This window comes from Vombatus ursinus, unplaced genomic scaffold, assembly GCF_900497805.2.
Source record: "Vombatus ursinus unplaced genomic scaffold, bare-nosed wombat genome assembly UNPS02008961.1, whole genome shotgun sequence".
Classification (NCBI taxonomy): Eukaryota; Metazoa; Chordata; class Mammalia; order Diprotodontia; family Vombatidae; genus Vombatus; species Vombatus ursinus.
The window spans coordinates 7,429,019-7,452,940 of NW_020948739.1; the positions used below are offsets into that span (position 1 = coordinate 7,429,019).

Below are 23,922 nucleotides of genomic sequence, written 5' to 3' on the forward strand. Positions count from 1 at the left end.
CCTATGCAGCTGTGACCAGGAAAATCACTGAAATTCTAGTCCTTTCTAGTCCAGAAGTGAGCTATCTGCCTGGGTCCAGCTCCTGTTTCATGGGGAGACAGCTAGTTTAAAATATAACACTAAACTTCTGAGTTATCTCTCTCCACTGTTCCTGGGTGTGACTAGAAGACTGAAGAGAAGTGAGTGAGGATCTAGCCTAAGAGAGCTTTCTTCCTGGGAAGGGCTGGATCTGGGGAATGAATGGAATTGGCTATCTATGTCACATGCAATTGATGCTTCTAGTTTTACTATACGTATACCAATCTAATTAAATTGTGTGTTTAAATATAGCTTCCAATAAACGTGGATAAATGGAGCAGAACTAAGGCCAGGCAGAACTAGTAGCAAGGCCACACAGTAGGTGGTGCCCAAGCCAGAAGTTAAATGGACCATATTTCTGCATAAGCATACAGATCATTACAGCATGGGGAGCAGAGTGCTGTTTGATGGGCAGTCACATGCCCCAGGAACTTTACTGTTGACAGAATCCAGATTGCTACCCTTGTTTACACTTATTCCCCTGCAAAGGGTTCATATAGTCTTCACCTGAAAACTTCAAGTAGTAAGGAATCCATTGCCTCCCAAAGCACTCCATTCCATTTTGGATAGCTCTAGTTGTTAGGAGGATTTCCCTTACAGAATCTACCTCTTTGCAACACCTTCTCATTTCTTCTGCACCACCCTCCCCTGCCCCCAAAGTCTTTTCTTCAGGCTAAACATCCTCAGTATCTTGGACTGATCCTTACATGGCATGATCTAGAGGACTTTGATCATCTCAGACGCTTTACTGATTATTAGTATCTTTCCTCAAATGTTGTGTCCAGAACTGAAGACCAGAACAACGCTCCATATTTTGCCATCCAGCACAGAATAGATCAGGACCCTTCCTTATCTCCTTAGCCCTGTTTACTCTATGCTTCTGTTAACTCTGGCTAAGATCTCATTAGCTCTTTGGCCTTTAGCTCTTTATTCCACTGTTGGTTGATTCATGCCAAATTTGCTGTCCACCACAATGCCCAGATCTTTTTTCAGTAGACTGCTATTTAGCTAAGCCTCTCCCAGCTTGTATTTGTGAAATTGACTATTTTTTAATTCAAGTCAAGACTTTTCATTTATTCCTATGAAATTTCAATTTATTTAATTCAGCACAATATTCTAGACTGCAAAAGGTCTTTTTAGAATCTGACTGTCATCCAATATGTTAACTCTTGTTCTTAGATTTGTGTCACCTATAAATTTAATAAAGACACCCTGCCCCGCCTCCAAGACTGGCACTCAGAGCTTGTAGGCCTTGAGTCAATTAACATCATTTGGAAGGTGGTTGACATCTTCTACCATGTTACTAAAGTAACATGTAAGCTGCCATTTGTAAGTCCACACAAGAAGTAGTACTTCCTAAAACACTTTCCCATTACACATTCATATAATGCATTGAGCTCTGCAAAATGTTTTTGTACAAGAAAACACTGAAGTATAAAGCTAAAAGTATTATTATCTGCATTCTATAAAAAACCAAAAACAAAGTCTCAGAGAAGTTGTATAAGTTGCCTGCGGTCCCATAGCCAATAAGCATTAGAGCTAGGACACAAGCCCAACTCTTTTGTACTAGAGGGATTTCAATCTGAGTCTCCTCCCTTCAAGTCCAACAGTCGTTCTACTCTCTATACTTCCCTGCCTTTCTTATGAGATGTCAAGCTGTCAAAGTTACTTTTGGAGAGAACTGTCAGGGTTACTTATCTTCACTTTGGTGGAAAGTAGGGATAATTGATTCCTGGACTTATTATAGGATACATAGTCCTCTAAGTACATGCCTAAGAAGGTTCAACACTAGTTGGTACACCTGATGCCCCCACATTTATAGATTAAGAGCACATTTGGACAAGAATTAGGGAGCTTACTGTGTTCTCCCGTCATAGATTGAGCTTGACCTTCAGAATGATTTGGCATCAGTGCCTCCTGTCTATTAGAGGGTCCTATGCTTGTTGATAATAATCACGAAGTAACTAGTATGGCTCATAGCAAGTTAAAAAACAACACATTTTTGAAAAAATTTAAAAACTGCAACAGTTTGCTTAACTAAAATCAGAGAGAAATGATTTAAATTAGTAGTAATGTGTGAGATAAACTGTGCCAGATCAATGGGTTCCAGGTTGCATTTGGCTTAATTAATATCCATTCATAGTAACTTACTTTGCTCCTGATATAAGGAAACTTATGCTAAAAATGATAATATTTTCATAGCCATATCTAACAATAGATGCCACTGCTGGATCCAAGGGACAGAGACATTCTGCCCTTTACTCTCCTGCTAAGGAGCCCCTCTACTCTGGACCCTGACATGTGCAGACTAGACTGGGTTCGATCCTTGTGGAACCCAGCTTTTCATGAGAAGGGTTAGGCTTCCTTTTAAATCACTCTTTGGCTCCATTCATCCCCCATCCTGGTGCAGGGCGGAAAAAGAGCTTACTGCTTAAGTTTTGGCTTATGTCTAAAGTACTCAATGAACCATATGAATCAGATATGGGACAGGTATTTATTTCCTTTTCACAAAAGAAATGCTAAACATAGAATACTCACAAGTATGCATTGCTAGAAAGATTTAAAATAAGATTCATTAACTTGACTTATAACCATAGGTATAGCCTCTTAGAAATCTGAGACATATCTCGTCAGAATACAAAGCGCTTTCCAAGACTCCTAGCATTTACATGGTGTTTTAAGGTTTGCAAGGTGATTTACACATATTATCTCATTTGATCTTCCCATCTTCACGTCAGAGACAGGATCTGAACCCAGGTTGTCTGACCCTGGAGTCAGTGCTTCTTCCACTGTACCCTGCCTCTATGTGAATCCACATACATCATCTGATGTTTCTCTGATTAGATATTCCTTGTTTCTTATAGCATAATAATATTCCATTACATTCATCTAACGCAGATTGTTCGACCATTCCTCAATAAATGAGCACCCAGTTCTTTCCTTTTTTTTTTTTTTTTTTTGCTACAACAAAAAAGTGGTGCTATGACTATTTTATCCTTGAAGTATTGTAGTAGGATTTCTGGGTTAAAGGGTATAAGCTGTTTAGTGATTTCCACTTAATTTTATAGATGAGGAAATTGAGTCCCAGAGAGGCTAGGTGACCTAAGGTCATAAACCTAGTTAGTGGTAAGCTAGAGCTGGCCTGAAAACCACATCTCCTGATTCCTAGATCTTTTCACTAGGTCACACTTGTTGTTGTTGTTCTATGCAGGAATTGTTACCTATAGATAAAAGTCTACCAGGCATCCCCAAAAGATAACTTCTCAAAATAATCCATAAAATTGTGCATTAGCATTTAGAAAACCATAGTTTCTATTTATGTAATAGCATATATAAACAGTAGCAAATAGCATTTCCTTCTCAAAGAAGCCTTTGTGTGAAGGAGTATCTTGTCAAACAGGTTTGGGTAATTAGCACTTCAAGATCATTAATTATCCAAAGTGGTTTTTGCTTCAAGTTTCAGGAGCCTAAACTTAGATTACAGAATGGCATCATTCTAGCCAGAGGGCTTGGTCCCAGGTGAGAGGGGGTTAAGCCTGGTTATGTGTTGCTATAGCAATTCTTGCCATAGCACTCTGGCTTCCTTATCCATCCACCCCATGGCCTACATTACCAAGGAACGAAAAGTCAAAAGGGTGTAGCTGAGGCATCTTCCAGCCATTTCAGAGTAGCACGTATGTCTGCTGCAGCAGCTAAGAAATGCTGTGAGGAGGCAAAGGCTGAATACCCCCAAGGGACCTGAAAGAATCCAGGGCTAAGAACAAGGGAGGCTTTTACCTTTCCTTTCTGCAAGAGGTAAAGAGGAATTAGATTCCACATGAAAAACTCCATTTTTATTGTTAACAACACTGAGTAAATGCTGCTGCTTCATAAAGCTTATGGAAACAAACGGAGGTGAATACAGCCAAACATCTTTGGCATCCTCCCCCCCCCTTCTTCTGAATTCAAACACTCCCAGATGCTGAACTGACACTTCTCTCTCTGAGCCCTAAGAGAAAAATAATGAGATGGTCAATAAATATTCATGAGGCAATAGAAAACATAAATATTTATAAAGGAGCACTAATACCTCAAAAATAAGGAGTATACCCCTGGCAAGTGAACATTCCTCAAGCCATCAGGGAGTTCCTTTACTGACCCAGACTCCTCACCTTCCTTTTCCACCTTGGATTCATTATTGTAGAGGATATGGAGCAGACTTCTCCTTTGAAGTGTTTTGGTTGCCTGTATGTGAACAACCTACTTATTGGATTATCCCTTGCAATTGATTTAAAAGGACAATATTAACCAATCACATCCGACAGGTCAATTCATTCTCATAGTCAGGAATATATTCAGCAGCTAATTTATCTCATTGGGTTCATTAGGATGCATTTCTACTAGAAATCAAATCTATAAGGACCGCAGTTGAGTCAATCTGTCAGCAACACTGAGCTGGCCAAGTACAGTTATCCCTTCTACATTGTGACTTTCCCAATAGAGGATTTTGATATATCTCAGGTTGGCACAGAAAATTAAATGGGAATTTTGGGGGAGTTTTGTTGAAACTGCAGACAACACCCAAACGCCAGCAGCCAACACAAAGCCTGTGACCAAATATTTAACCCAAATTTTACAATAAGATACTGTATATACCCTATAAAAGAAAATGAAAAAATTCAGACTTCTCCTCTGGTATAAAGGGAGGGCCAAAAAATTTTACGAAGATTTTCTAGATTGTGGTGTGGAAGGTATAACTATAGATAGAACACTGGTACTGGAGCCAAGAAGGCTTGGATTCAAATCTACTCTCAGATCTTTATTAGGTGAGTCACCCTAGGCAAGTCATTTTACCTCTCTTTGCCTCAGTTTTCTCATTTGTGAAATGGGGAGAGCAATAACACCTACCTTCTAAGGTTGTTATGAGGATCAAATGAGATAATATTTGTGAAATGCTTTACAAATCTTAAAGCATCATATAAATGCTAGCTATTCTTACTTTGTTTGTATTCCTCAGTATTCAACACACTGCTCTGCAAATAGTAAGTGCTTAATAAAAACTTTTCTTCATTCATTTACCTACCTGCCCAAATAATATCTTAGAAAACTAGGTTTAGAACTAAAAGGAACCTTAAGTAATCATCAAGTCTAAAGTTATTTGCCTAAGGTCACACATGTAGTAAGTAACAGACCTAGAGCTTGAATCCAGGTTTTCTGATTCCAAAGCTAGGGCTCTTTTTAATATACCATATTGCATCTTCTTTACTATATGATGCAGAACTTTATAGTCTTTGCTGAATAATTATCTAAGCATTTGAAGAAATCTGATGTTCCTTTGTGAGGAAAATATTGGTAGTGTTTCTGTGACCCACCTCTGCCAGGAAGTGGGATTTTAACAAGTCAAGTTCCCAAACTTTTTAAAAAAATGTCACTTTTACCTCCAGCATGCCTCATAGCTAAAACAAAGATAACCTAATGGATAGAGCACTATGTCTAAAATCAGGAAGACCTGAGTTCAAATTTGGACTTAGATATTTACTAGTTATTACTGGGCAAGTCACTTAACCTTTGTCTGCCTCAGTCCTCAAGTGTAAAATAGAGATGATAATAATGACACCTACCTCTCAGGGTTGTTGTGAGGATTAAATAAGATAAGATTTACAAAGCCTTCACCATGGTACTTGGCATACAGTAGGTGCTTAATAAATGCTTCTTTCTTTCTTTCCTTCGTTCTTCCCTCATTAATCAACTAGACAGAAAATATTTAATTTCAAAAGTCCTCCCCTGTGACCCAGACCACTGTTGCCCCTTTCCTCTCCTGCCTCTAGAAAATATACGCTGTACTCAAAAATGCAAATCATTTTAACATGAGCTGAAAGAAAATGTAATTAGAAGGAAAATCTGTCATTTTACATAAAATCCCAGTGTGTCACATGCCATTCAAAGAAAGAAATGTAGTCAGAAATGACATTAAGTGGCATGGGGCTCAGAAGGAAGGAGATGATACCCACTGCGCTTTCCTCCAGTCTCATGACATCTGTAATATTTCTGACTCAGTTCTGGGTGCCACAAGGACATCCACCATGTTTTCCCTTCATTAATAGCTGGCCTTTTAAGGCATACAAAGCCCTTCACATACGTGATCTTACTTGATTCTTACAACTCTGTGAGGTAAGTGTGATTATTATCCCCATTTTACAGATGAGGAAACAGATTGACAGAGGTTAAGTGACTTGCCCAGGGTCATATAGTCAGTAAGTGTCTGAGTTCAAATTTGAACTAAGGTCTTCTTGAGTTTATATTTAGAATCCATTATCTATACTTCCTAGCTGCCTTCTAATTATTTTTCCCTTTTAGGATCTATAACTTCTTTTCAAAGCTCCATGTAAGTGATGCCTCCTGCTTGAATCTTTTCTCGATCCTCCCAGTAATTGGTCCTCTCTCCTGAAATCATTTGGTCAATCAACTAGTACTTACATATTAGGCACTGTGCTAGGCACTAGGGATACCAATACAAAAGACAGATAGTTCCTGACCCAAGGAAATGATATTCTCCTTTTTTTTTGAAAATCCTTTTTAAAGTGCATTGCAATTGCCTGATGTAAAAGAACACTGTATTTGAGAAGAAGGAAGGAATTAAGAGCTAGGACAATCAGGAAACACTTTTTGAAGAAGGTGGCATTAGGGGTAGGTGGTGCAGTGGATAGAGCACACCAGCTCTGGAGTCAGGAGGACCTGAGTTCAAATCCGACCTCAGACACTTGACACTTACTAACTGTATGACCCTGGGCAAGTCACTTCACCCCATTGCCTTCACCAAAACAAAAAAACAACAAAAAAAAAAGAAGGTGGCATTGATGCCAAGTCCTGAAAAAACTGCCGTAGCTCCAAAAGGCAAAGGTGAGGAGGGAGAGTGCTCCAGACATGGGAGACAGCCACTTGCACAAAGGCAGCAGATGGAAAGTCCTGTAGGGGAAATAGGAAGTGGGAGAGTTTGACTGGATCATTGAAGAAAAAACTAATCCATATGAAGATAAGTGAAAAAAATTATAGCATTTTTGTCTTTATCAGTTTATATATTGTGTCTCCCTAAAACAATGTAAATTTCTAAAGGCAAATGTCGTTTTCTTTCTATCTTTGTATACTCTGTACCTTATACAGTACCTTACTGATAAAAAAGTGCTTAATTAGTCATTGTTGAATTGAATTGAATAATTTGGGCCATCCAGAGGACAGTGATCAGGTTGGTGTAGGGGACCAGAGGCCAAGCCATACCAATATCAGTTGGAAGAACTAAGGATATTGACTTTGCAGAGAAGACAGGTATGTGAAGGATGTCACTTGGAAGAAGAATTAGAGATGTGACCAGTTATGACTTCAGAAGACTGATAAGTCATCATACCTGCTTCATGGCAAAGAGGTCATGAACTAAAAGTATAGAATGCATTCTCAGATAGGATCAAAGTAGTGACTAGTTTTGCTTGATTATACACATGTGTAATAAGTGAGAGTTTCTATTTGTTATAAGAGAGGGCAGGCAATCATGGGTAGTGATAAATATGCAAAAAATAAGAACATCAATAAAACATTTTTGAAAATACATAGAAGAAAACAAGAAGTACAGAAGAGTAATTTTGTCATTATCTCATTAAATTACATATACTTATATATGTAATATATACCTATGGCCTATATACTTATTTATGTAATATATACCTATCATCTATGGGTGATAGTTTCAGAGAAGTTGATAAATGGCTGGTATAAGGTTGTCAATGATGTGCTTTGATGGCATGTAAGACTTCCCACAATAGTAACTGCCCCAAGTTGGAATAGACTGCCTCAGGAGGCAGTGGGTTCCCCATCACTGGAGGTCTGCAAGGAGAGGCTAGATGAGCGATCACTTGTGCAGGCCTCTTCTGAAAGAAATTCTGGTTGGATTAAATCTTAATAAATCCTTAATAAAAGGATTTGTTCTGTGAAGTTTGGATTCAGTCAAAGGGCCATACCTGAGGACCTAGAGGACTAGATGTGGCCTTGAGGCCACAGGTTCCCCACCCCTGAATTAGATGATACCTGAGGTTCCTTCAGCAGCTAGGTGGAGCAGTAGAGTGAGGAAGACCTGAGTTCAAGTCTGGCTTCAGACACTTACAAGCAATGTGACCCTGGGCAAGTCCCTTAACTCTGTTTGTCTCAGTTTCCTCATCTGTAAAATGAGTTGAAGAAAGACGTGGTAAACCACTCCAATATCTTTTTTTTTTTTTCAGCCAATGACAAGGTTTATTAGAACATCCTTCGTATTGGGCAGACTCTTAAGGAGTCTGAACATGGGTAAGCAGTGGCTAGACTATAAGAATCTAAGCAGTGGCTAGATTTTAAGAATCTAAGCAGTGGCTAGATTATAAGAATCTAAACACTACTCCAATATCTTTGCCAAGAAAATCCTAAATGGGGTCACAAAGAGTCAGACACAACTGAAACAACTGAACAACAATAACAAGAGGTTCCTTCCAACTTTGAGATTTTGTGAAACTGTGTACAGTAAACCTCATTAAGAAGGGAGGGGGAGGAAGTGAGGGGGTGTGTGGGGGGGTATATTAGTGATAAGTCTGAATTGTTAAAGAATTGCAGTTTTATCATTTTTAAGTATAAGCAGCACCAGAACTGTGTTAATAAAATCTTTCTTCACTAAGATTCACTGGGGATTTGGTTCAAGGAAGAGGTGAGAAAGATGTCTAATTAGCATATTCATTGTATGTAAATGTAAGTGCTTCCAAAGTCCTTGAAGAAGCTTTAAAATAACTGTTCCCCAAGTAGTATAATAATTCTTTATGCTTTTTGCTTAGCAAATAATTTCATCGTAGGGTGATAACTTCAGCCTGGTTTAGAGTAGTACTAATTATTAAAACTTTTAGTATAATACAATCCAGAAACAAAACCAAGTGAATTTGGAGACTATAGGTGCCCTTGCTTCCTTCTTACACCTTACATCTCTCCAAATACTCTACAATGTGATGATACCGTTAAAATGATTTCGCTTGGTAACCTGTGTACTGGAGACTCAGAGCTCCCCACCCTGTCAAGTTTTCTGACCAAAGTTGTTCAGAAGGACATCTCTGATAATGAGATTGCATTGAATCTTCTTATTTCATCAAACTCCAACCCAGGCCTGAATTGATTTTATTCTGCTCAGGTTTGGGTGGAGACAGACTTCCAAGACTGGGGGTGGTATTTCCTTTGATGGCAGGTAATACTGGCCCCTGTGGACTATGGTCTAAAGCACGTAATCAAGACCTCATTTTAGGATGACCTACCTTCTAGTATGTCGATCAATCATGGTTGATTGGCATCCCTTGGGAACACCTACTCTTTGAAGGGCAAGCAAGGCTGTACCTCAAAATCCCAAACTGAGCCAATTTTGAACTGGCCTCCTTAGGGGTGCCCAGTTTTGGACTGAACTCCCATGCAATGCATATCAAGCCACCCTGAAAGAAATTAAACTGTGGACACATGTACCCCAATTTCTTTTGTCTCTTTCTTAGAGCAGACTATGTTTCAAATTGGGGTTCTTGGGGTTCGGGGTTCACAGTACCCACTCTTGGTTGAGACAGAGAGAGAAAGAGACAGAGACAGAGAGAGAGACACAGAGACAGAGAGAGAGAGAGACAGAGAGAGAAAGACACACAGAGAAACAGAGACAGAGATAACAGAGAGACAGAGACAAAGAGACAGAGATTGACAGACATAAAGGGAGAGAAGAGAGATATGCAGCAGGTATAGTTGGGAGAACATTGAACTAGTAGTCAGATAACCTGACTACTGATCCCAGCTATGTAGCCTTAGGCAAATTTCTAATTTTCCCTGAGCCTTGGTGCCTCAGTCACTAACTCAAAATGTGATCTCAGGCAGATTATTTAATCTGTCTGGCCTTTGTTTCCATATTCTACAAAATAAGGATATCGAACTAGATCTGGGGTTCTTAACCTTTTTTGTGGACCCCTTCAACAGACTGGTGAATGGACCCCTTCTCAAAAACTGTTTTTAAATATACAAAATAAAATACACAGGACTACAAAAGAAGTCAATTTGATTGAAATAGAGATGTAACTTTTCCCATCCAAGTTCATAGATTCCCTGAAATCTCTCCACAAATCCTTTGGGAAGGAAGGAAACAAGCATTTACTACACATCTACTGTTGCAAGACACTGCTAAGTGTTTTACAAATACCATTTCACTTGATCCTCACAACAACCCTGTGAGATAGGTCCTATTATGATCCCCATTTTGCACATGGGAACTGTGGCAAAGAGGAAACTGAGGCAAAGAGAGGTTAACAGCCTTGACCAAGGTCACGTAGCTAGTAAATGTTTGATGATAGATTTGAACTCAGGTCTCTCTGACATCAGGTACAGTAACATTTTATCCACTATATCATCCTACTGTCTTGGGGAGGGGTGGGGAGGGTCCTAGACTAGAGATTAAGAATCCCTGATAAGGTGACCAATGCAGTCTTTTTTAGCTCTAAAACCCTGTAGATTTTTGTATCTTGTCTTCAAATATAGTCCCAGGCATGGGACACACTGTTTTTATCACACATTATATAAACAGAGGTGATATAATAGCCAATAGAAAAGGTGGTCCATTTTAGTCCCTAGCACACACCTAGGGCTCCTACAAATGCAGAATGATCTTATCTTGTTCATCCTCCCAACCCCCCTCTAGGGCAGATATGGTGCAATGAAAGGATACTGGATACTGGACAGGAAATCAAGAGACCCAGGTCTGAGGTCTGGTTGTGCCACTTCTGGGTAGCTAGGTGGCACAGTGGATAAAATGCCCAGCCTGGAGTCAGGAAGACTTGAGTTAAAATCTGATCTCAGGCACTTACTAGCTGTGTGATGCTGGGCAAGTCACTTAACCCTGTTTGCATCAGTTTCCTCATCTACAAAATGACGTGGAAAAGGAAATGACAAACCACTCCAGGATCTTTGCCAAGAAAACTCCAGATGGGGTCACAAAGAATTGGATATGGCTGAAACAACTGAACAACAAATCTGCCACTTACTAGCTATGTAACAATCAGCAAACTAACTTTTCTGGGCCACAGTTTCCTCTTCTGGAATGTGAGGGAGATAGACTAGGACTCGGGTGGGGAACCTGCCACCTCGAGGCCACGTGTGGCCTTCTAGGTCCTTGGGTGCAGCCTTTTGACTCAGTCCAAGTTTTACAGAACAAATCCTTTTATTAAGAGGATCACTAAGGTACCCAACAGGTCAAAATCTATGATCCTGTGATTTCTCAAAAAAGTGTCAGGGATTATTATCCTGTTTTACAAATGAAAAATTGTGGCATAAACTGGCTCAAGCCTCTCTATATAGCAAGCCAGATGGAGCCAGCCAGGAGTTTCAATTTTCCATATTCCACTTTGGTAGTCAAATAATAAAAGCCGACCTTTATATAGGGAGAGGTAAAGTCAACGAAAGGCAGGTCTCAGAGCCAGGAAGACCTAGGTTCACATCCCATTTCTGACACCTAATGGCTGCATGACCTTGGGAAAGTCATTTAACCTCCAAGTGCCTAGTGCACCCTGCCTTTCCCCCCCCCCCGCCCCAAGCTCTGAAGAATACAAATTAGGGAGCAGGCCCCTGCATTGGTAGAGGGAATTTTTTCATCTGCTATTCCCTACCTTAATGAAATCACTATTCTGAACCAATAAAGAATTAGAGAGATATATTCATACATAACTAATAACAATAGTTAGCAATTATATAGCACTTTAAGGTTTACAAAGCACTTTATCTGCCATATCATTTGAAATACACAACCATCCTGTGAGGTAGGTGCTTATTATTACAGATGAGGAAACTGAGGCAAACAGGGCTAAGTGACTTGCCTAAGGTCACACAGCTAGTAAGTGTCTGAGGTCATATTTGGACTCAGGTCTTCCTAACTCCAGACTCAGTGCTCTATCCATTGTGCCACTTAGCTGCCCATATATATGCATATGTATATGTGTGTGTATAAGCATATGTATTATATATAAGCATATGTGTGTGTGCTTGTGTGTATAATATAGTCAGTCCTTGACTTTTGCAGGGGTAATGTTCGTAGAAACCAGCAAGAAAGTTAAAAAAAGTGAATGTTGATACATCAATCCTATGAGAAATAGGGGGTTAAGTTCTTGCAACCACCAAAAACTGTAATCTTTCACTAGAGATTGCTAAAAATCTGTATACAATTTTCTGTATACAATTCTTTGTAATAAAACATAAATTCTGATAATACATACTTTTCCTAACAAAGTAACTATGAAATAACTCATAAAATGCAGTATATAAAATAAAATTGGTAATGTGCAAAACATTTTTTCTTGCTAGTAATTCCCTAGAATTCTGTGACCTTTTGGGACACAACTATCCCAAAGTCATACTTTTAAAAAAAATACACTAATTTCAGACAATGTTAACTTTTTATAACACTTAAAATCTATATTACTATAAATGCTGTACAGAAAATAAAATTCTTAAAACTAAAACATTTTTTAACCTGAATCTTACCTTCCACTGTGTCAGATGGCAGTGTGAGGGCATTGTACTGTTTGTACTATACTGCTGTAAACCTCTCTACTTTGGCTGCCCTCTGAAAACTGAGCTAGAGATTGATGGGACTTTGGTCACTGAAGATACAGAAGGTAGTGATACACTGAAGATGGTGGGAAGGTCCCAACATCATCTCTAAGACTCTGTCCTTCAAGGCTGGTGGATGGCATTGGAGACACATCAGCTTGAAATAATCCATTAGCAACATCTGCTTTGTTTTCCCTCTGAGATCCTTAAGGGTCTCCCCGCTGATAGCAGCTGTAGACATTCCAGCGTGGGGCTCATCTCGCACTTCTATTTTCTCTCTAAGCTGCATCGCTGACTTTGCACACTTGAGCTTAGAGCCCAAACGACTTGCACTATATTTTAGGGACATAATCACAACACAGAACTTGAGTTTTAAAGGCAAACAATGAAAATATGCACCGAATGCATGGAGAGCCCATTCATTACTCTACAATGGTAGGATGAAGAAGACTTAGTGAAGCGCCTAGAAGGAGACCAGCCACTTCACAGACTTGTTTCCTCTCACCTCTCACTTTTTTCTCTATTGTGCATAGTTTCAAATGTATGTGGTTGCCAACAGGAAAGTGAAAATGAGGTCACGAATAAAATCACAGGAACACTTGAAGTTTGGCAAGTTAAACTCGGGAATAGTGAGGATTGACTGTATGTGTGTGTATGTAAGCACCTACCTCACAGGATGGTTGTGTGTTTCAAACAAGATGGCATGTAAAGTGCTTTGCAAACCTTAAAGTGTTATGTAAATGCTAGCTATTATTATTATTAGTACATGTAGTACATATATAAGCAAATGTATATGTATATGTATGTATATGAGTATATGTATATGTACATAAGAGTGTCTAAGTGGTGTAGTGATTGAAGAGCTGGGTTTGGAGTCAGGAAGACTAGAGTTCGAATTCTGCCTCCAGCACTTACTTTCTGTATGACCTTGGGCAAATCTCTTAGCTTACATACGCACTGTGTATGTGTATATACACACATATATGCACATAAATATACATATGTGTATACATATATTGCACATAACACTGTAAGTGCATGTTAAATAACATCTATAGTACTTCAACATTAAAAAATTATTTTATTCAATCTTTAAAACTATACTATGAGGTATATAACATATATACATATACATATATATACACTCATATAATGTATATGTGTATATACACATATACACAATACAATGTATATATGAGACATATATATATATACACAGCTCATATATACACATGCAAGTATGTTGTTGAGCTGTTTCGATCATGTCCAATACATGTAATAAGTAATAATATATTATATAATTACATGCATGTAACACATACTACCACCATATAAAATGATGAATATAAAGGATATAAAGAAGCATGGAAAGACATAGGAACTGACCCAAAGTATGCAGAAATTTAATATACGCAGTGACTATAACAATGTAAATGGACAGAACAACACACATATATGCAAGTAGGTGTATATATACACATATATATAAACATACAAATACATTGTGTGCATATATTATATATAACACTTCATAGATTAAATAATATATATCTATAGCACTTTAATATTCAAAAATTATTATCTCAATCTTGAAAACTACCCTGTCATGGAGGACCTAAGGTTATTGTCCTTGTTTAGTCACTTCAGTCATGTTCAACTCTTTGTGACCCCATTTGAGGCTTTCTTAGTGAAGATACTAAAGTGGTTTCCCATTTCCTTCTCCAGCTCATTTTATAGATGAGGAAACTGAGGCAAACAGGGTTAAGTGACTTGCCCAGAATCACACAGCTAGTAAGTGTCTAAGGCCAGATTTGAACTCAAGAAGATGAGTTTTCTTGACTCTAGGCCCAGTGCTCTGTCCGCTGCACCACCTAGCTCCATTTTACTCAGAGAAGATTCTGAAGTTCCTAGAGGCTCAGTGACCTAGACAGGGCCACACAGCCAATAACTGCCAGAGGCTGGTTTCACACCCAGGTTTTTCTGACTTTGTGTCCAGCACTTGGGTCACTGTAGCAGGCTGACCCTCAGTGAAGTAACTAGACCACACTTTCTCCTAAAAGGAGAGAGAGAAGTTAAGGGGTGCCATGTCTCAGAAGGCAGGATGTGGCTAGGCTTGGGAACAAGAGGGTTGAGAACCATTCTGCTGCTCCTTATTAGGAAATGTTTCTCTAAAGCTCTTCCTTTTTCTACCTGGTCATTTTCCCATCCTTTCAGGCTGAATCTGTCTTAAGTAACTTCATCCCACCCTAATATTATTTGTACATCTACCATATCTAATACTAAAAAGTGCTTAGTCAATGCCTTCATCTTCCTTAACATCCCCAGAAATGATGCAAGCTGCTAATAAAAAAAAAGTTCCCTAGAATCACCACTGGGTAGCTATAATCATAGCTCCATCTACCTTCCACTCAAAGTACTTTGGTGCAATGCAGAAGAAAGATGCACGTACACATGCATTCCCATTTGTATCAAGTCTGAATGTCATTGCAGTGTCCTACGTGACCCCCTGACTGCTGCTGTCCTAACTCTTGTCCCAAGACCTGTCATTCTGAGCACAAAACCAGCCCCATCCTACCTGCCCCTCTGACTCGTGCATCTCCTCACCATGACAATGCACAGAAATCTTTAACAGCATAGGAAGGTAAACAGGAAAAACAGGTGAGGGAAGACACCATGACAGATGGCAGGGGGAATGAAAAGAAGGAAACCTGTTGGATGGAGAAAAGAGAAGGGTGAAGGAAGGGAAATGGTTGTTTTACTCTGGCTTCAGTACTGTATTGCTGAATGCATTTTGGAGGTTGGGGCTGAAATGCTAAAGAGTGTGTACCTTTATTTATACCCCAGTACTCCAGTTGGCAACATGGGTGTACTCCCTCAAAACATAGGGGAGGGGTAAAGGGAACAAGCATTTATATAGCACCTACTATGTGCTGGGCACAGTGCTAAACATTTTACAAGTATCTCACTTGATCCTCACTACGATCCTAGGAAGTAGGTGCAGTCATCCCCATTTTACAGATGAGAAAACTGATGCAAACAGGTTTAAGTGACTTGCCCAGAGTCACACAGCTAGTATGCGTCTGAGGTAGAATTTGAACTCAGATCTTCCTAACTTCAGAACTAGGGCTCTATCAAGAGATAAAAACCCATCCATACCTTCCCCTTTCTATACAAGTCTGGCCCTTCTGTAAACGTGACATGGGGTGGGGGGGGATCCAAAGTGCTGGGGCAGGGAGAAGTTTCCATCTTTTTTTTTTTGGAATCTTGTAGATACTTGGCACGCAGCTGGTCATACATTGTTTTTCCTATCCTTTATACTGCATTCTGCTGCCTCCCCCGTCATTTGTGATGTCCTGCAGCTCTCTATGTGACCTTTCAATGCCCTCTGGGTGATGTTCAACTTCGATTCTTTGGAAACTATAGTCTTCCAAGTATCTTTACTTAAACATTTACTTTTCCCAAATATATAACTGAAATTGCTGAAAATAGTGGGAATAATTCTACAGATATTCTTTATATGTCATTCCTTTGTCTTAAGCTGCCTTCATCATCAAACATCATGAGCAAATGGATATTAAGTAATCCACATCATAATAGCTACTATTTATATGGCAATTACAACGTGCCAGACACTGTGCTGAGTACTTTACAATGATTATCTTATTTTTTTCTTTTTAGGCAATTGGGGTTAAGTGACTTGCCCAGGGTCACACAGCTAGTGTCAAATGTTTAGTCTGAGGCCACATTTGAACTCAGATCCTGCTGATTTCAGGGCCAGTGCTTTATCCACTGTGCCACCTAGCGGCCCCTATCTTATTTAATCCTCCCAACAACCCTGGAAGGCAGGTGCTGTTATTATTCCCATTTTACAAGTGAGGAAACTGAGGCAGACAGTGATAAGGTGACTTGCCCAGAGTAGCACAGGTAGCAATTATCTGAAGCCAGATCTGAACTCCAGTCTTCCTGCTACCAGCCTCAGTGCTCTATCTACCTCACTACCCACCTGCTCCATGGCTCCCCTATGATGTTTTTCAAAGTTTTGATTGTAATAGCCAGCATTTACAAAATACTTTAAAGTATGCAAAATACTTTACAAATATCTTACCTTAGTTTTACATCAACCTCAATATCATAATCTTTGTCTTCAGGAAGCTAGCAGGGAAACAATATGGACAGACATATAAAATTAATGAAATGTTACATGGTCAACATGGAATGCATTAAAAGCCATATTTATCACAGGATTGTAGAAATAGGACCTGAAAAGACCTTGGGAACTATCTAATACAATCCCCTTTACAGGTAAAGAAACCAAGGAATAGAGGGGTTAAGTGACTTGTCCAGGGTCACACAGCTAATTAGTGTCCCAGGTCTTCCTGACTGATTCAACCATACCTTTACAGATACATACTGGATACACAATACCCATAGTATATAGTTTGAGTTCAGTGGGATGAAGAGGATCTGTTTCCTGAAGTAATGCTGAACTGAGTTCAATAAGATAAAGGACCTACGAAGGAAGTTGCTATCTGCATCCAGAGAAAGAACTGATAAATAAAAGTATGTATTGAATGATTTTACGTACACACACACATTTGTGTCTAATGGTAGCCATCTCTAGGGAGGAGGGGGAAGGAAGAAAAAAAGGAAAAAAAATGTTACAAGATAACTTTATTATATATTTGAAAGGAATAGCAAGTTTTATGTAATAGATTTGCAGTTTCATGTGCAATCTTTTTTTTTTACTATATGCAATCTTTTTCTACTATGTTATTGCAATGCCTATTTTATTTCATAAATTAAAAATAAAATAAATAAAATTTTAAAAGATTAAAAGAGTAATAAAAATAGCTACTTAGCATTTCTGTATCACTTTAAGGCTTGCAAAGGATTTTACAAATATTGTTTCATTTTATCCTCACAACAGCCCTCGGCAGTAGATGCTACTATTATCATAGCCATTTTACAGATGAGGAAAGTGAAGCCAACTTGCCCAGGGTCACGTAGCTAGTTAGTGTCTGCAGCTGCATTTGAACTCAGGTCTTCCTACCTCCAGATCTTGCACTCTAACCACCGTGCCCCCTAGGCGCCTGTAGTCTAAGTATAAATTCTGGTCATCCAAACATTTTTGCAAAGGGATTCTTTTAGTACCAATGAACTACTCTTGAAAAAAAAACACCAAAAACCAACCATGAATAATAGCTAGCATTTATATAGAGCTTGAAGGTTTGCAAAGCATTTTATATATGTTAATTTGTTTGATTAAAATGTCTTTGCCATGGGCTTGAGGTCTCTCCTTTAATTCATAGGCTCTCTAAAGCATTTGCTACCCTTGGGAGTGTGACTCCACGTGACTGGCCCCTGACAGGCTGCCCTCTGAATGCTGATGTAAAGGGTGGCAGACAGAGCTGTCACGTAGAGAGGGTTCAAGGGAAGCAATCAGAGAGTCCATGGGGCCTGGCACCGAGGAACGGGAAGGGCCAAGAGGCAAATGGCGTCCCAAGAAGGCATGAAGGAGTATTGGAATAAGAGGGCTTCTAAGGAATCTTGGAGAGCTCTCCTCACAATCATCCCTCACTAGCTTGATAATAATAATAATAATTATAATAGCTGACATTTCTATGGTGCTTACTAGGTGCCAGGCACTGTGCTGAGTGCTTTATCATATTATCTCATTTGATCCTTATAATAGCCTTGGGAGGTAAGTGCTATTATTATCCCCATTTTACAAATGAGGAATCTGAGACAAACAGAGATTTGCCCCAAAGTCACACAACTAGTAAATGTTCGAGGCTGCATTTGAACTCCTGACTCCAGCTCTGGCACAGTATCTACTCTCCACAGGTAGTGTGGGACAATGGAGCGTTGACTCTGGAGTCCAAGGACCTGGGTTTGAAACTGAATTAGATGACCTCTAAAGTCCCTTCTGTTGTTGTTCAGTCGTTTTCAGTCATGTCTGACTCTTCATGACCCCATTCGGGGTTTTCTTTGCAAAGATACAGGAGTGGTTTGCCATTTCCTTCTCCAGTTGATTTTGCAGATGAGGAAACTGAGGTAAATAGGGTTAACTGACCTGCCCAAGGTCACACAGCTAGTAAGTATCTCAGCCAGATTTGAGTTTAGAAAGATGAGTCTTTCTGACTCTAGGCCAGATACTTTATCCACTGAACCTGCCATAGGCTTAGACAATTGGGAAAACCAATGTATCCTCTGAACCTATTTTACAAATGAGGAAACTGAGGCAAACAGAGTCAAGTAACTTGCCCAAGGTCCCACAGCTAATAAGTGTCTGAGGTCAGATTTGAACTCAGGAAGATGAGTCTTTCTGATTGCAAGCCACGCGTTCAATCTACTGCCATAGGCTTAGGCAACTGGGAAAACCAATGTAAGGTTATCATGGTAGAACATGGTCAATGAAAGGGTAATGACAACTGTCCATCTCGCTATGTGTGTTCACACTGGATTCATACATATCTACTTATTGGGGGTAATAATAAATCCACTTGTAGATCACTTTAAGGTTTACAAATCTTTTTCTCTGAAGCAATTCATGTCCATGAAGTGGACAGTCAAATACAATCATTCCCATTTTCTAGATGAGGCAACAGAAGCTTATGAGATGTGAAGTCATTTAGCTATTAAAGGCTGGAGGCAAGATTTTCAGCCCTGGTCTTTCATGACTCCAAGCTGGGCTTAGCATTTTATGCTTTACCAAACACCGTCCTTACAACAACCCCATGGAAGCCAGCAGGGCAGTGATCTGTGATCTCTCTCTCTCTCTCTCTCTCTCTCTCTCTCTCTCTCTGTCTCTCTCCTGCCCCACCTAGCTGTCTTAGGAGAGATGAATAAATTGAAGTTGTCTATGACATGAGCATTAGAGGCAATATGGTATTCTCAATAGAAGATGAGCCTCGACATCAGGACAACCTGGCCACGTGTCCTTCCTCTGGGTTTTACTGGCTGTATTACCATTGAACCTCTCAGTGTCCTCAGCTTCAAGAATGGGAGTTGCAGGTAAGTTGCTGGATCAGTATCAGTGAAGCAAGGGCAGCAAAGTGGTGCAGTGGATAGAGCCTTGGGCTTGGAATCAGGAAGACTCATCTTCATGAACTCAAAGTCAGCCTCAGATATGCACTAGCTGTGTGACCCTGGGCAAGTCACTTAACCCTGTTTGCCTCAGTTTCCTCATCTGTAAAACAAGTTGGAAGGAAATGGCAAACTACTCCAGTAACTTGGCCAAGAAAACCCTAAATGGGGCCATGAAGAGTTGCACACAATTGAAATCAACTGAACAACAGCAACAAAAATCAGTGAAGGGAGCACTTCACTGGGGGATCTACTACTGGGGGGAGAGGGTCACTAGAATGAGGAAAGTACAGGCCCAGACATCACTACTATCACTGCACCCACAACAACTGAGGCTTGTAGGTTGCCAATAAAAATGCTTAAAAATGAATGCTGGAACCACAGGGCATCTGTATGGGGGGGACAAAGTAGGGGTGGTCATGGATATCATTTCAGCAGCCAACAAGCAAGAACTGAATGTGTAGCAATGACTGAATGTAGTAATATAGTGGGAAAAGTTTTCACCTCTGACTCCAATATTGATGTGACCTCAGATCAGTTGCTTCTGCTTTCTGGGGATCTATTTTCTCTTCTGTAAAATTAAGGGATAGAACCAGATCAGAGATTCTTAACCTGCAGTCCGTGAACTTAAAAAAAATCTATTTTTTGAAAACTATATTTCAAAATAATTGGTTTCCCTTATAATACTACATATTTTATTTTATATATGTGAAAATATTCTGAGAAAGGGTCTGCAAGTCTACAGAGGGACCAAAGACCTCAAAAAGGCTAATAACTCCCAGAAGAGATGATGTCATAGCTACCATGGGGGATGCAGACTTTTATTAGTCATTATTATATTAGTCATTGTCCCTACCCTCAAGAAGATTACAGAATAGCTGGGGAGAGAAAATAAACTCATAGAAAATAATTTAGACAACAAACACTGCTAAACCACAAACTCAAAGATGTCAATATGAGCCAAGGTTCTCTGGTCGGGCTTCCTCGAAGATGTGAATCCTGCATTGGCCCTTGCAGGGTGATGAATAATCATAGCTCTTATATTTCTGGGTCACGTTTTAAGGACTACAAGTCTTTCTCCTCACAGTAATTCTCTAAAGAAAGCTTTATACTAAGCAGGGAAAGCCTTATTTCTCCTCTGGGAAATGGGGCTGGACTGGGTGACCTCCAAAGTCCCTTACAATTCTGAGAATCTGTGATTCTATGATCACTGTTTGAAAGATGAGGCAAGGGGTACTCTGCCCAGCAATGCACAATGAATGTGGCGCAACTGAGAGGAGGTAAAAAGGAGGAAGAACATTCCAGGTCAGGGAGAGAGTACAGGTGGAATAAAAGTTTGAATTGTAAAGGCACAGGTCAGAATGCTGCCAGCTCAGGCAAGTTAGGGAAGTAAGATAGGGCGTGGCCAGATTTCCAAGAGCTTCGAATGCTGGGCACATAAGTTTCCTAGAAGACTTAGCTCAAATGCTATCTCCTATCTCCAGGTAGGTGGTGCTAGAGTGTTTGCCCTGGAGTGGGAAATACCTGAGTTCAAATCCTTTCTCACACTGGTAAAAGTTGTGTGATATTGGGTAAGTCACTTAACCTCTATAATCAGTTTCCTCATCTGTAAAATGGGGGTAACAGTAGCATCTAATTCACAAGGTTGTTGTGGGGATCAAATGAGATAACATATATACAACACTTTGCAAATCTTAAAGCACTATAATATTGTTATTATTTCTATATCTTTTATTTTACTAGTTATTTACATGTTGTCTCCCCATGTAGAATGCACCTTTCTTCAGAGCAGGGATGATTTTTGCCTTTCTTTATATTCCTAGCACTTAGCACTGCCTGGAACATCATAAGCATCTAATATATGCTTTTTTAAATGACTGATTTAATGACTAAATCTATGTCTTGGCAATAAAGCTTTGAGTTCTGCCTTCAAGCTACCAACATTCATTGAGAACATACCAGCTTTTAAAGTTCAGCCTTTTTTTTTTTTTTGCCCTGCTTTTTGAAAAAAAAAAAAAGTAAACCTTGATTGTTTTCTGTTTGCTTTCCACCCTCATGATTTCCCTAGCCTTTGCCTGTGTCCCAGCACTGCCTTGGAACCTGGTCCCCATCTGTCCTTGTCAGGTTCCTCCAAAAACACCCCCTCTGGGAACCTCATCACAGAGGGGACTTGCCTGGTGTTCCAGTGTGGGCTTATCTCTCCCCTCCTCTCTATTAACTGCCTCAATCTAAGGGGCCTCCTACAAGAACCTATGGCAATGTCATGTTTCTGTTGGCATTCAACATGACCAGAGGAGCCGTACGGCTCCTAGCTCCTAGCTCCTAGACCTAGCCGCTTTGCCAGATCGGTAGAACTCATGCCTCGGGGTTAGAAATAGTGGGCTGTAACATGACTGTCTCCACACGTGCTGTTGTCAGGGCAACAGAATGTGGGCCTAAAGTGGGGCTCCGTCACACCTACCTCTGTGCTGTTGCCCTAGCAACAACTCTGAGAAAGCTGGGCTTGGCTTAGCTGAAGCTCCAATATCCAAGGTTACTCTTTGTTCAGAACTCTTCAGAGAACTGACGCTGACTACTATTAATTCGATGAGCCCACAAGAATGAGTTTTAATTACATACACATTTATGAATGCCACACCTAAGTGGTAGGACATATTCAGTGGCCTGAAATGGTAGCCTCACATTCTCATCTACTGCCATTTGCATTTTGATGTTTGATGAAAGAAATCTACAAGCAGGGATGGGCTGTAACCAGCTTCAACTGAATCAGAGAGCTGGTTGTTAAATGTTCAGGGTGAACATTTACACCCTAGAAATCTACATTTACACAAACTGTGCCTGAGGCAAGTTGAGGTTGGAATAGGATACTGTCTGATGGTAGGGATGACAGAGACCCTGGGGAGTCTGAAAGGAGGGGAAGGAAGTAGGGCTGAGTGAAGAAGTGTACTCCAGCCTACTATCTGATACTATTTTAATTAATCATCCTTGATAGCTAAAGTCTAAGCCTTGTTATTTCTATACTTCTGAAGGACAGCAGGTGCTGTCAGAGTCAAGTTCAGAACCCGCCTTCATCTGATGCCCTGAGGCAAAGCTTCAGTCATTGTTACTTACAATTCATGATGCTATACAAACATAACTTTCCTTCCTTCCTTTCCTCCCTCCTTTGTTCCCTCCCTCCTTCTTTCCTTTCTTCCTTCTTTTCCTCCTTCCTTTCTCCCTTCTTTCCTTTCTTCCTTTTAATTCTAGACCATTGAGCCATTTTTTAAACAAGTGACTATTTTAATTCTTTCATAAAAACAAAAACAAGGACCAGAAAATGAGGTTGAAAGAAATGAATTGTTTTTCTTCAGTACTGCTAGCAGAAGCAGGGGTAAATTTAAGAGGGACTAGGGTTTAAAAAAAAAAAAAAGGTTCAGAGGATTCTGTAGCCACTCAATGTATCTCTTGTTGGGAAAACATCAGAGCTGGCATTTAAAACATGAAAAAATGTAGTGTGATATGTTATTAACATATAGCAGGGGCCAAACCACAACGCGTGTGTGGAGCTGGCTTGGTGCTGAAGGACTTGGCACTTTAAGGTCATGAAGAGATGATTCCCTTATTGGTCCTTTGATCCATGTGCCGGTGGCAGGGGGTGCTTGTTGTCAACAAGGACTGACCACTGAGCCAGGAAGAGCTGCCCACTCAGGAGACTTGAAGAGGAGAGACACCTGCTGGTTTTGCCCTCTCTCTGGAGCATGTTGGATGGTGCACTATATCCGGGACTTTCCATGAGGGGAAATGGGAGATTTCCTCCCCCCCTCCCCTGGCAGCAACAGTGTTTACACACGGAAGCAAGAATATGTGCTGCCTAGATGAGCGTAAGCCTGGACCCTGGGACCCTGGTTGCCTCTTCTTTCTTGGTATTTACTCCCCCTACCCTCCGAACACAGATGACTGAACAGTGATGCTGAAATAGGTATTTCCATCTTTGGAGACAACATCAGAAGTTCAATAGGTCAGGATCTCCTGGGTCCTTGGGTCCCTCCAATTAGTGCTGACTGCGTTGTAGCACCCACTGAAGCCACTACATAGAGGAGAAGAGGGAGGATGTGCCCAACTGGTGGCTGCCCCCAAGCCCTCCCAACATGTGAATGCCCCCAAGCCCTCCCA

At 40.2% G+C, this 23,922-nt stretch overlaps 1 long non-coding RNA gene across 1 annotated transcript in view; it reads left to right on the plus strand.

Annotated features, from left to right (window-relative positions):
• Positions 1–19,534: 19,534 nt before the first annotated feature.
• Positions 19,535–23,922, plus strand: part of LOC114034329 — a 23,284-nt gene continuing 18,896 nt past the window's right edge. The window contains exon 1 of the long non-coding RNA XR_003568087.1: positions 19,535–19,698. This is a non-coding gene — a long non-coding RNA (uncharacterized LOC114034329). The remainder of the gene's footprint in view (positions 19,699–23,922) is intronic.